Below are 13,304 nucleotides of genomic sequence, written 5' to 3'. Positions count from 1 at the left end.
AGTCCCCCGGTCGAACAGATAAATAGGAGACAGTGAGTATTTCAGGTGGCGCCTTCCTGCCCCGGAGCCCCGGTATCCAGCCCCGCTGCCGCCGCCACCCGTGCCCTGTACCCCCCCACCCCTCACCTCATGGCGGCGGTGGCCCCTCATGGCGAGGGAGCTTGGCCCGCCAGAGCTGCTCCTTGCCCTCATAGCGGCGAGCTGAACGAGCCCAGCCCGCCAGAGCCACTCCCTGCCCTCACGGCGGCGAGCTGAACGAGCCCAGCCCGCCAGAGCCACTCCCTGCCCTCATGGCGAGGGAGCCCGGCCCGCCAGAGCTGCTCTTGGCCCTCATGGCGGCGAGCTGAAGAAGCCCAGCCCCCCAGAACCGCTTCATCTCCACACGGCGGCGGGGGCAGAAAAGGAGCAGGCTTCCCCACGCTGCCGAGGTGATTCCACAGACACCGCCCCGCTCGCTTCGGCCGCTCTCCCCGGGGCGGGGAAAAACCCTCGGTAATCAGGCACCGGGAGGGACTTTAAGATCGTCTCTTCCCACTCCCTGCCATGGGCAGGTACACCTTCAACTGTCCCAGTTTGCTCCAGTCCCTGTCCGACCTGGCCTTGGACACTTCCAGCATCCCTGACAGAGCCGGAGCAGGAACACGATCTGTGGAGCTGGGAGAACTGAACTCAAGCACCGGCTCATGGGAAGCAGAGGGCTGGTGAGCTGCCTCTGCTTGCCCCTGATGTGTCCCACTTCGGGCACAGGAGCTAGAAGTGTCAGCTCAGAAACAGCTGCCAGCAACAAAAATCCAGCCCTGAAATAAGCAGAGAAAAAGCTGTGGTGCTGCCAAGTGCCTTGCTGGGAGAAGCACAATTCCACACCTTCCCTGACCTCCACTGGATGCTGTCACATCAGCCCAGTGCTCTGTGTATCCATGTCTGGGCACAGCAGTGTAACTGTAACTCCCTCGCTGGGGATCCATTCAAAGGAAGTTTTTCTCTGTGCTTTGTGCTCCATTGACACACTTGAAGGCCTTTCCAGAAAGCCTGGCATCCCTCCCCCATGCTCCTCATGTGCTTATGCTCTCAGAGCTCAGCAGTGAACTCAGCTGGAGCTGTGCCTTGCCTCAGGCAATCACCCACTCCAGCTCTGTCTTTTTCAAATGTTTCATGGTCTATTTTCAGCCCAAGCAGGCAGCTATTCTTCCTGGATGTGGGGTGCTCCTCTCCAGCTCAGCCTGATCCTGCCTTGTCCTGGGAAGCTCTGAGCTTGTTGTGCCCAGGACACTGCTGTGTGCAGGGACAGAGGCTGGTGCTGAGCAGAAGGAGCTCGGTGCTTCCCCTGTCACTGATGAACCTGGTGAGGAACAGGTTTCCCAGCTATGCCCAGTGCACACAGCAAAACCTGTCTGGGGAGAGACAGGTAAGAGCAGACACAGAACACTTCATGCTCTTGTTCCTGGGGGTCTCGCTGCCCATGGCCAAGGGCACATGCCCACACAGGCAAGGATGATGACTCTGCCAAGACCCTAAGCCACAGCTTCAGTTTTGAACTGTTTAATTCATTAGCCCAGCATGGGGCCCAAATTAATATGCTTTGTCTCTTTAATAAGACATTTTCAGCAGGATTGGGGAGATGCTTCAAAAGCTTCCTGAATGCCAAATACCAGAACTCAGCAACTCTCAGTGCCAGGACCAGTCTCTCACTTCCCAGTACGGATTCCCTCTGTGTGCACAGCTTTTTCTCTGCTTGCTGGCCTTGGAGGGGGGCTCAAACAAAGGCCTGCACATCATTTGTGAACTTTGGGTGAAAAGCATCAAACCAGATGAAACACAGCAGAGCCGCTCTGCCATGGGGGTGAAGCCCTTTTCTGTCACAGGAATGTGCTCTCTGCATTAGCTGCAGCCAGTCCCTGTTGTTCATCTTGGCTTGCTGACCACTAAACAGAGCCTCCTTTTCTCCTGCAAGTGTCGTGGCAAGGCCTGAAAGGACTGAGAAGCTTTGTTCCAAGCCAGATTAGAGATATGAGTTACTATAAAACAAAAGCCCAGCAAGCCTCCTGGAGAGTTCCTCTAGTCTAGACACAGTCTCCCCTGAGCTCCCTGCATCCCAGCACAGCCCTGCAGCTTGTGTTCAAAGCAACTCAACTGGCTCCAGAAGCCTGGGTAACCTCTGTTGAGTGAATGTTCAGTTGCAGCATAAAGGAGGAATCACATCTGAGTGATTTTGCTCCCATAAATTAGCAGGATGGGTTAAACCAGGACATGAGCACTGTCTGCTGGCACAGTGCATCCACTCAAGAGATCTGCACTGGCATGGAGCTGTAGTGCTTCAAAAGATGTGTGCTCCAAGCCTGGGGTGGGACATCCCCCATGTAGCTGATGTCTGCAGCTCCTGTGGCAGCAGGAGAGATCCTTTACTGTCACCTCAGCCCTGAACACACCCATGCCCAGGGCTCACTGCCTGCCCCCCGTCACTGCTCAGCTCTGGCACTGCAGGGCTGCTACTGTGATCCTTCTGTACCAATCAGATTTTGGCTCAACACCATTTGGCCACACTGTCAGTCACTGGAGAAAAAGACAGAGTAGTACCGTGGGAAGAGGAAGAAAATTCAGTAAACCTATGGAAGAAAAGATCTGTGGATGTACATCATCATTTACCATGGTGGTCACCTCCAGCCCCACAGCCAAGCACGTTCAGGCTTTGGTGAGAAGAACTTTTATCCCCCTGGTGTCTGTCATGGCTGGGGCCCGTGATGATGACACCTCATGGGTGTTGGTGCTTGCACTGCCCTGTGAGTGACACCAGCCTTGCCTGGCTCCCACACAGCAGAAGGCAGGGCAGCCATGGCCTCGATGGTGCCTTTTCCTCTTTGAGGTGCTGCACCCAGGTCAGGGATACCCCACACATGAGCACAGACTGGGAGAAGAGCTCATTGACCAGCAAAGAAGGACTTGGAGGATATAATGGATGAAAAGCTGGACATGAGCCAACAGTGGCAGCCCAGAAACTCCCCTGTGCTGGGCTGCACCCACAGAGGAGTGGGCAGCTGTTGACGGAAGGAGACCAGGACATCAATTAGATCATCACAGGCCTAATTTTATTGATCAGTACAGCAGGTTAAATACAGTTCATAATGAGCTTCATACATATTGCAAAAGTTGAGCTCAGGATTGGTCAGTTACATATCAGCAACTACGCCTACTTCTGCATTCTTATGGTTATACTTTTGATACTTTCTACATATTCTCAGGAAGAATCTCTCTTCCCTATCCTCATGTTGTGGCAAGGGCATTCTGTCCTTGCCTGTCGTTGGTCACTGACTGAAGACTTCTCCTTTCAGCCTGCTGACTGCTGATTTCCCTCTCTCAGCTTAACCAGCGGCATTATGTCAGTATGGCCTTTCTCAGCTAACCCATTATTAATAATACTCTCCACATTTCCCCCGTTTTCTTCTTGAGCAAGGAGATTAGTTTGCCAGGTTTTTGCTATTATACGGCTGACCATGTTCTGAATACAATTAAAAATACAAGGCAAAATAAGCAAAAACATTAAAATTACACCCAGTAGCCCTATATCATATGTCACAAGGTTTCTCAGCCATGGCCCAAGTCCTAAGCTTTTAAGCCATTCGTCAATTCCTAAACCGTCTTCTTCCTTGAGATTGTGAAGTCCCTGTTGCAGTTCTTTTATCTTAGTGTGAATGGACACCGAATGATCAGACAGATTCATGCAACACATTCTCTCAAACTCTTCACATCCATGCCCTTGTGCTAAGAGCAAAAAATCTACAGCAGCTCTATTTTGCAAAACAGCATGGTTAACACTCTGCACATCTGCAGTTAGCATGTCTAGAATTTGTGATGTCTTGTTCAGCTCATCCTTTGCCCAGCATCCTAATTGTTTTGCTAAATTCATGGCTTTATTGGCAGATCCTCCTGGCAAGATAATTGAAACTACCACCTGTTTGAATGTACCCCAAAACTGTGGATCTCCTTTCAGCCTGCTGACTGCTGACTTCCCTCTTTCAGCTTAACCAGCAGCATTATGTCAGCATGGCCTTTCTCAGCTAACCAATTATTAATAATACTCTCCACAGGCAGCAGGTGAGGGGGGGATGGTCCCCCTCTATTCTGCCCTTGTGAGATACCCCTGCAGAGCTGCTCCAGCATCAGAAGGACCTGGAGCTGTTGGAGCAAGTCCAGAGAGGCCATGGAGATGCTCCCAGGATTGGAGCCCCTCTGCCATGGAGCCAGGCTGGGAGAGCTGGGGGTGCTCACCTGGACAAAAGAAGGCTCCAGGGAGAGCTCAGAGCCCCTTCCAGGGCCTAAAGGGGCTCCAGGAGAGCTGGAAAGGGACTGGGGACAAGGGATGGAGGGACAGGACACAGGGAATGGCTCCCACTGCCAGAGGGCAGGGATGGATGGGAGATTGGGAATCAGGAATTGTTCCCTGTGAGGGTGGGCAGGCCCTGCCAGGGTGCCCAGAGCAGCTGAGGCTGCCCCTGGATCCCTGGCAGTGCCCATGGCCAGGCTGGACATTGGGGCTGGGAGCACCCTGGGACAGTGGGAAGTGTCCCTGCCATGGCAGGGGGAGGAATAAAATTATTTTTATGGTCTCTTCTGACCCAACCCATTCTGTAATTCCATCATCTCCTCTGCCTCCACAGAGGGGCCATTTCCACTTCCCCACTGCCATCACAAGATGGCATTCCAGACCTAAAAGCTGAGCTGGCTCAGCTGATACTTGGAGATCTTTTCCAGGCCCTGGGGTGTCCAACCCCAGAAGAAGCTGTGGATTTAACCCTGCCTGCTGAGCTCTTCTGCCAGGTCTCAGTCCTGACACTGCCTTTTAATCACATCCTTTAATGCCAGGGCTGTGCTTTAATCAGCTGCACTGAAACACTGCTGCCATTACTGTGTAACCCCTGAGCCATCTAATTGCACTGAGTAAAGCCAGTTACAGCTTTGACAGTGAATGTCATGCAGAGCACTTTAATCTTGACCTGCAATACCTCGGGCTCTTGCAGGGCCTCCTCTGCCTCCGAGGACACGCTGCTAATCAGACTGAGCCAGGATGTAGTTTAAGACATGGACAAAGGGAGCCAAGGGCAAATCATGAGCAAAATGAATCTGACTCATTTTGTTACAAAGCAGTGTTGAAGGTAGAGCTGCCTTTTCTTTGCCTGAGAATGATTTGGGAGAGCAGTGAGAATAATTTGTTTCAATAATTTATAACTTCAAAATAATAACAAAAAAAAAAAGAGAGAGAAAAATCATTCTTCTTAGATATGTTTTTTAAAAAGAAAGCTTATTTTGAGTTAGGTGCATAAAGCTCTGGTGCAGTGTCTTATCCCCTGTGTCTGCTCCCACGTGTGAGTGGGTGCTCCAGGCTTCACCCACCAGTTGCTCCCTGCAGGAAGAACCCATGATCCAACCATCTCCTTCCCTGGCCAAGGGCCTGCAGCGTCCCACCGGGGCTTGGTGCCATGTCCTGGGTGCCAGCTCTGCCAGCACAGCTCCCCGGGGGTGGCAGTGGGGCAGGATCTGCTGCTCAGCTGCCTCGGAGGCTGGGGCTGGCTGTGTCCCTCTGGGCAGCTCAGGAAAGGCTGCTCCGGCTGCTCCTTGCAGGGAGCTGGAGCAGCAACCTCACTTGATCGGGGGAAAGAGCAGTCAGGAAAGGTTACATAACCCCGATCAGGCTGCCAGAGGGGCGGTGCAGCAGCAGCAAGGGCAGTGCCACTCTGGATGTGGCTGGGCAGGAGCGTGCCCTGCCTGTGGGACCCTGCCTGTGGGACCCTGCAGCCTCTCTGTCCATTCACTCTTGCCTGGGTCTCCTGGCCCTGTCAGAGCTTGCTGGTTTTGTTGTTCAAAATGCCCTCGGGCAGCTCGAGGAGCCCGTGCAGTTCCCTCTGTTCTGGGCTGAAACTGCTGCACAGCAACTCCTTTTTCCATTTTATCTCTGGCAGAGCCCTTGAGCTTTGCTCCCTTCCTCTTCCACCCTCCTCTCCTCCTTCTGAGCTTCTCCTTGGTCCAGTCTCCTTCCCTGGTGTCCCCTTCTGCTCCCAGCTCCTATTTAACCCCCATCTTTTCTGTTCTCTCCTTCAGTGCTCCTAGCCAGAGGGCAGATCACAAACCACAAGCTCTGCTATTCATCTACCAGATCCCAAGCCACTGTCTCAGTGTGATACAGGTGATCTGCTAATCGTGTGGAGAGGATTCCCCAGGACGCAAACCCCTGCTGGGATCTGTGGCAATTCCATGGCATCAGCCACAGGGTCAAACGTACAAGGGGGGGTTGCAGCTGCCTTGCCCGAGTGTGGGCACCACAATCAGCCTGCCTCAGGAATTGAGACCTGCAAAGGCCCACCAAACACACCTGTGTCCTTCCAGTGCCCCACCAGGTCTCCTGGCAGCAAGGAATTTGCTTTAGTTCTGTGAGTTTTATAAAGCCTGACTTAAACCCCAGGGATTTCAGGCAGTGCTGATACGCAGAGTGGGGTGGTGTGAGCACAGCCCTGGGGTCAGGTGCTGGGGCAGATGGGTGGGCACGTCAACATCAACCCAATGTTTTAGAGCAGAGCTAACTAGGAACAGCTTATTCCATTAAGAAAAAAAGAAAACCAATAATCATTCTTAATTAGAACAGAAACCTCCAGATAGGCTTTTTTAAAGAAAATGCCTAAAAATACCATTTTTGCTTTGATTTGAAAACTATTTTTTGCTCTTCAGACTGTAAGATAAAACAATTTGAATTGATTATGCATTTCACAGCAAAAATACATCCCTTTTCATCTTGAAAATGCTGAAATGAGTTGTTACAAAATTTTCAACGTTTACCCCCTTTCTTAAAAAACAAAATTTTTAATTTAGATGAAATGTCTTTTTTTTTCTAATAGAAACTCTTGATTACATTTTTACCCAACAGTTCTAATTAGAATTAACAATTACAGCTGATTCTTGGTGAGGTGATAAACAGCTGGACTGCACAGCCCTCTCCACTCTGGGACTTCCAAACAAGCCCCAGCCCTGGCAGTTTAGCCTTCTGCAACATTTTAGACTTGTCTAGTCACTGGAATTTATTTTTCTTTCTTTTTTTCCCACCCTTTCTCCTCTGAGGGTTAGATTTTACCAGTGCAGCATCTCTAACAGTCAGGGAACTTCACAGTGAGTTGAGATCGCATTGATTTCTCGAGGAAGAAGCCGCATACTAATTTTTCCTGCTTTCCTCCCTTGAGGAACACAGGTAACAGCTCCAGGAAGGCAGCTGGGTTTGTAGATATTATGTTTACCCACTGGCTGACAGGGAATTCTGAGGTCTGTGGGACCATCATGGGACACAAGGAGACTTTGGCTGGTCTGGTGCAAGGCTGGATTTGCTGAGAAAGAATGTGGGATTAAAGCAGAACAGGTTAAACCTGAGAGAAGCATCAGGTGAAGATCAGGGGATGGATCAGTCCATGCTATGCTGCCAGAGCTTCCCCCTGCCTCCAGGATGATCCTCACAATCCAGCTCTGTAGGGCAAGGAAAGGAACACTGGAGCAGCAAATGAAGAGGAAATGACTGTGGTGGAGGGGAAGGGAAGATGTCAGAGTCTGCTCTTAAACCCCCAGACCCTCTATTCCAGGCACTGAGGCAAGTTTGTCCAGCCTTTGCAGGCAACCTCCAGAGAGCCAAGAGGCACTGGGACATCCTCTTTCAGGGGACTGGTGTCCCCAGTGCCACTGTGACTCCTGGACTGCCATGTCCAGTGCTTTTCATGCCTGCTCATCCCTGGGCTGGCTCCACGCTGTTAATGGCTGATCTCTCCCTGGAAACAAGCCCACGGCCTTTGCCTGTCCCACCTCGCCCCTCCCACTCCCCTGCCAAACAGTTATGACCTTCTTGGACAAACCTGAGATAGTATTAAACGAGAGGGAGGTTTCCATACACAAATGTCCCTGTGATTAATGGATTAGGAGATTCTGTGCAAATTAAAGCCTTTCTTCATACTTTGCACATCCAGCTCTTCAGCTGTTGTTCTTTCCCTTCTAGTCCTTTACAGAAGTCCCTGTGGGCCTTGCTTGCCCCATTCCTTTTGCTGCAGTTTTCTCCCCACAGTGACCCAGGGATTTCCCCCAAATCCTTGTGCCCACTGAGTCCTGGGCAGACCCTGCTGCTCCTGAATCAGCACTGTGGAGAGGAGGATGCTGTGAGCACAGCTTGTTTATACACAGATTCAGCCCAAGAGAGGGGCTGTAAACGCCTCTTTATTTCCATATTTATCATTGCAGCTCAGATGGATGAGGAACCCAATGGAAAGTTTAGATGAAACAGAGAAGAAATGAAAAACTGTTGGCAAGCGGCGGCTCAGCTGAGACTGGCAGCCTCAAGGGCTTCCAGAAGGAAAAAGGCTTTCAATTCCTGCACTGCTGCTCCGTAACAACCCAATTCCCCTGCCAGGCCAGGAGGAGTGGGGCAGCTGAGGAACCCTGCCCTCCTATGATCCCACCCCAGGGAGATGGACCTGAGACCCCAAAGCAGCACGTTTGGTCTTGCTGATGTTTGGCAGGGCTGATTTCTTCCCAGAGCAGCAGCAGAGTGTGGGTGTGGAGGCTCCGTGAGGATCTCCAGGTGATGGGCACTGTGGTCACCCATGCCATGGTGGAAAGGAGCCACAAAGGCTTTGCTGGACACCTTTGGAACATCCAGTGCTGGGTGCTGGTGATGGATGATGAATTTAAAGCCCATTTGTGCAGGGGATAATGGCTCATAACCATCCCCTCTCCTTTAGTGGTGCGACACTGCTGAGATGGGTGGTCTCATTTCCACCTTAGGGGAGGCGGCGGGGCGGCTGGGCCGGGCGGCGCGTGCGCAGTGCGGAGCGGTGAGTCGGGGTAGGGGGGTAGCAGGGGGCGGTGGTGCTGGCGGCCCGTGAGGGCCGGGGCGCAGCTCCGGGTCGGGGATCTGCGATCCGGGACGGAGCCCTGGTCCCGGCCCGGGGGTACCCACTGCTGCCTCCCTGCTTTGCCCTCGCGCGAGCAGACCCGGCGGTAAGGCCTTGCCGGGTGGAGGCTGCCCGCCGGCCCGGTTCCCCTCATTGGCTGTGGCCGGGCCGTTGGGGACGTTGCGTGTGCGGCCCCGGAGGCTCGGCAGCCCCGGCAGGACGGGCAGCCTGTGCGGCTGGAGTGCTGCAGCAAACGCGTGCCCTGTGAGGGGCACTTAGGCACACAGTCGGAGCAGGGCAGGGGTCCCTTACACTCAGGGCTTTTAAACAAAAATTTTACACGTGAGTTTCCCCCAACGGGCACAGTTTGGATCCTGCCTGGAGCACGAGGCTACGTGACCTCTGGCCTACTGTGTGCCCAGGCTGCTGTGGAATAAAAACGTGCTGGAAAAATTGAAGTAGCTCTGGGATATTTAAATGGATGTTTCTTCAGGGTGTGCGCTCTGTAACACGAGGTCTGAATTTTAAAACAGGTTTAATTGTTTTGGTACAAGCCCGCATATGGTTTTCTGGCAGGAGAACTGGTGAAACGATGCATTCCACAAGGCCAGGAAGGAGAAAGCTGAGAAAATGGGATTTTGTATATAAACACTGTTTGGAATGTTGCCTTAAAATGTTTTAGTTCAGTGGTTGCTTAACACTTGCATTAGGAGTGAGCTTTGACAGAGCTCTGATGCTGCCCACCTTCAGGAGGGTCTGGGTTTACACCAAGCTCTATAGACACAATTTCTTAAGTTAGTTATTCTGCAGTGTTTCTTTGCTAGAACTAACCCTGTCTGAGTGCAGCGCAGAGGCAGAGCTGCCTGCGCTGGTGCTGCTCATTGTGCCTGCCAAAGGAGGGTGATCAGCAGAGGCATTTCCGTGGTGGAGCTGTCTGTGGAAGAGGCTGGTCTGTGCACAGCCTGGCAGGAGCCTTTTAGGTGCAGATAAGTGTCCAGAGGATGTTAGAAGATGGTGACATGCCCTGTCATTTACCCAACGTGCTGCCGCAGTGCTCCTGCTCCCTGTGATCATTTGAATTCATTTGTTCTCTGGGAGTAGCACTGTTAAGGGATGCACTTCTAAGTTTCTGTCTTTTCTTTCCCCCAATCCTGCCTTAAAATGACCCAGCCTGATCCACTTAGTTTTTCAGCAGCCTCTAGGGTATTTCTGTGGTGGAAGTACCCAAAATGCTGTCCCAGAAACTTCAGTGTAGGAGTCCAGCTACCAGAGGTGGGAGAGCAGTGTTGCGAGTTCCTGGAGGCTGCTGTCTGTGTGACCATGTATTTACTAAATTTGAACGGATACAAATATGATTCTTGGTAAGAAATCAGCTGGAAACAATTCCTGGTGAACTGTCGGAACAGCCTTTGAACCCACAGTGTTGTCCCTGTGTCCTGAAGCAGCACAAGAGCAGGGCTGGTGCTACTGCCACCACCTTCTTCATTTTTACAGTGGAGAATTCCTTTAGCCTGAGCAATAAAACACCTGGCAAACTCCAGCACCCCCACACCTGTCTCTGCTTCTGCTTGGGTTGAGCAGATGGGGTTGAATGCACAGCAGCCATACCTTGAGAATTTGTGAGGCAGTGGATTATTTGGATAAATTTAGGGATAATAGTCAGCCTTTCCATGTGCTAATCCTCTGTGCTACTGACTCCCTCCGTGGCTTTTGTAACCCACCTCAGCTCTTACACCCAGCGTTCTCCTCTGAGAAATAACGCTCCACTCGGGCTCGTGAGGGAGGTGAATCAGCTTTAATTAAGCTTTGTCGAGCACTTTGTGGATAAGTTGTCAATAGCTGGTTGCTATTTTTTATGAGCACGCAGATATTCTTAGCACCTGCAGTGGGAAGTGACACAAGGCTGGGGGTCTCTGGGAAGCAGCCCTGCAAGGGAGACGGCGCCTGCTCACCGTGAGATCCATTCTGGCTGTGGTTCACGAGGCAGCTCAGCAAAACCCCAAATCCCTCTGAGTCTTTGGGAAATGTGAAACGTTCCTGAGAGCTAAGCCCTGCTTTTGCATGAGATTTGTAGCTTTTGCCCCCTCGCTGGGTTTCTCCCAAGCTGCTGGTTGGGTTTGGTGCAGCTGTGTTCTGGTGTCACCTGCTTTGTAACACCCTGTGGCAATGGCTTTTAACAACTGTCCCCTCAAATTAAGGTGTCTGGGGTGGGCAGGGCTGGGTGATGGCCCCTGTGGGCTTCAGGCATTGCAGAGGTCAGTGGGGTAGAAGGGGAGGAGGGAAGCTAGGAAACCATGCCCTCCCCCAGGGCAGCATCCCATTCCCTGCTGGCTTCTCTGCTGCAGCAGCAGGTGGCAAATGAAGCTTGATGAGCTCTGTTAGTGAGGGATAAGGAAAGCCTGAATGGAAACAGTCACAGCAGTGCTGGCTCTGTGTAGTGTGGGTGCCCCTCAGCAGGATGAGGAGCTCTGTTGTATTTTGGGGAAGAGAAGGCTGTTCATTTGGCTTTGTCACTGCTGTAGGAGTAGCCAGATGGAGGATGCTAAAAGGAAATACAGGGCTGGAACAGCCTCCTTGTCCGTGCCCCTGTCCTGAGCCAGGTGAGAGATGCTTGGCTCCAGGTTGGGCAGTGGTGGATGGTAGTGCAGATCTGGACAGGGCCCAGTTCCCTCTGGGCCTTGATGGAATCCCACTCTCAGAGCCTGACAGCCCATCTAACTTGTCCTTGCAGCAAACTGAGCAGCCAGTTTGTGTCTTGCCTTCATAGAGTGGGGAGTCCTGTGGCTGGTTTTCCTTGTGAGTAAACCCTGTTAAAATCTGAGAGCTGGGACTGGCCCTGGAGGGAGCAGGGATGGAGAAACCCCTCCACAGCTGGTGTAGGGCAGCATGTTTTATACTGCTGACTGCTCTGCTGGCTGCCCAGACCCTCTGGTTTGTGTGTACGTCAGAGCTGATACCAGCACAGAGCCCAGAACTGGGTATTTTATGTTTCTGGATCACAGAGGGGAGTTCAGCTCTTTGGAGCTGTGGTGTCACAGTGCTGGCACATTTAGTCTGGTCCCCAGTTTTCCCTAGGTTCCCTCTGTCTGGAGAACTTTCCCCTGGACTCTGTTTGTGTGCTTGATCTCTGTTTGTGCTGTTTCCAAGTACACTTCTTTGCATTGTTTTCTTAGCTTTTCTTTCTATTGATTTGTTGGTGTTTTGGGAACTTTTCTTCAGTTTATCAATTCCGATCATGACCTCCAGAGTGCCTCCAGCTCTTAACTCCTGGGCATCCTTTCAGGTTTTATAAAAGTGCTTTCTCTTCTTTGTTCAAACTATTAATGGAAAGGTTGAACAGAAGCAGACCTGGGCTGAGCTCCCAGGGCTCATACACAAGGATTTCTCTTGTGGTGACAGGGAATTGCTGATGGCTACCCCTCAAGTGTGTGGGGTTGAGTTGCTTTGGTTGGTCTTTTTTTTTCTTATTAATGAGCACTGGGCCTCGTGAAGGTGAGCTTGCCCAGACCCAGCTCCTCTGGCTATTGAAAGCATCAGATGGATAGAGTGAAAAACCTGCTTTGTGCTGGTCACAGGTGTGATGGGCAGGTCTCTGTAGGGGAGGATTGTGTTGTGCTCTCCTTCTGAAGGCTGAGGTGATTTTTAAGAGCTTTCATGAACTTTGTTCACCTGGGGCTTCTTGCTGATGCTTGCTGGGGCTGTCACAGCTCTGGGACAATCCTCAGCCCTGCTTCCCGTTCAGAGCTGCCTCAGCAGTGGGCTGTGCATGGGGGAAGTTGTGTCCAGCATCTCCTGCTCCCCTTTTCTCTCTATAAGTCTCTCCTCAGTGAGAGTTGGGCTTGTCTGTATGTGGCTAAGGTAGCAAAAATGCATTTTTCTCCTCAAGCAATTCCAAGTTCCTTGTGTGGTTGCTCTTCTCTGGAAAAGATAAAACTACCTGCTCTGGAGAAATTAATGACGCTCATTTTTATTCCTAAATAGTGTGTCATGGTGGGTGTGGTTGCAAGACACCTCACTGCACCAGGCCTCTGCTGTCACCTCAGTGCCAACTGCTTAAGGAAGAGCTGAAATAGATTTCACTGGAGCAAACATCTCTGCCTAGCTCTACCCTCCCTGCGTTCTGTGAGTACTGAGCTGCTGGGCTCAGCTGCCTGAGGTTCAAGAATTGGTCCTTTTCTGAAGTGCTGTTCCATCTTTCTTTGCACATGGGTGTAACTGTTGGGTGAAATTTGGGCCCCACTGAATTTAGGGACAACACAGGGTGTTCATGTCTTCCTCCTCTCCAGGCTGGTAACTTGTGGTACCCAGCTGTCCAATCCAGCTGTGCTTCAGGGACACCATCAACAGGATGGAGATGCTGTGCCCTCTTTCTATTGGTCTGTGGCTGATGGTAGA

The 13,304-nt window shown here is 51.7% G+C and overlaps 1 pseudogene; it reads right to left on the bottom strand.

Moving 5' to 3' along the window:
* The window catches only part of LOC134433911 (zinc finger and SCAN domain-containing protein 2-like), a 289,196-nt pseudogene that overhangs the window by 25,550 nt on the left and 250,342 nt on the right, over window positions 1-13,304 (bottom strand).

This window comes from Melospiza melodia, unplaced genomic scaffold (assembly GCF_035770615.1).
Source record: "Melospiza melodia melodia isolate bMelMel2 unplaced genomic scaffold, bMelMel2.pri scaffold_28, whole genome shotgun sequence".
NCBI lineage: Eukaryota > Metazoa > Chordata > Aves > Passeriformes > Passerellidae > Melospiza > Melospiza melodia.
The sequence above is the reverse complement of the archived record's forward strand: the minus strand, read 5'-3'. Positions and strand labels throughout refer to the sequence as shown.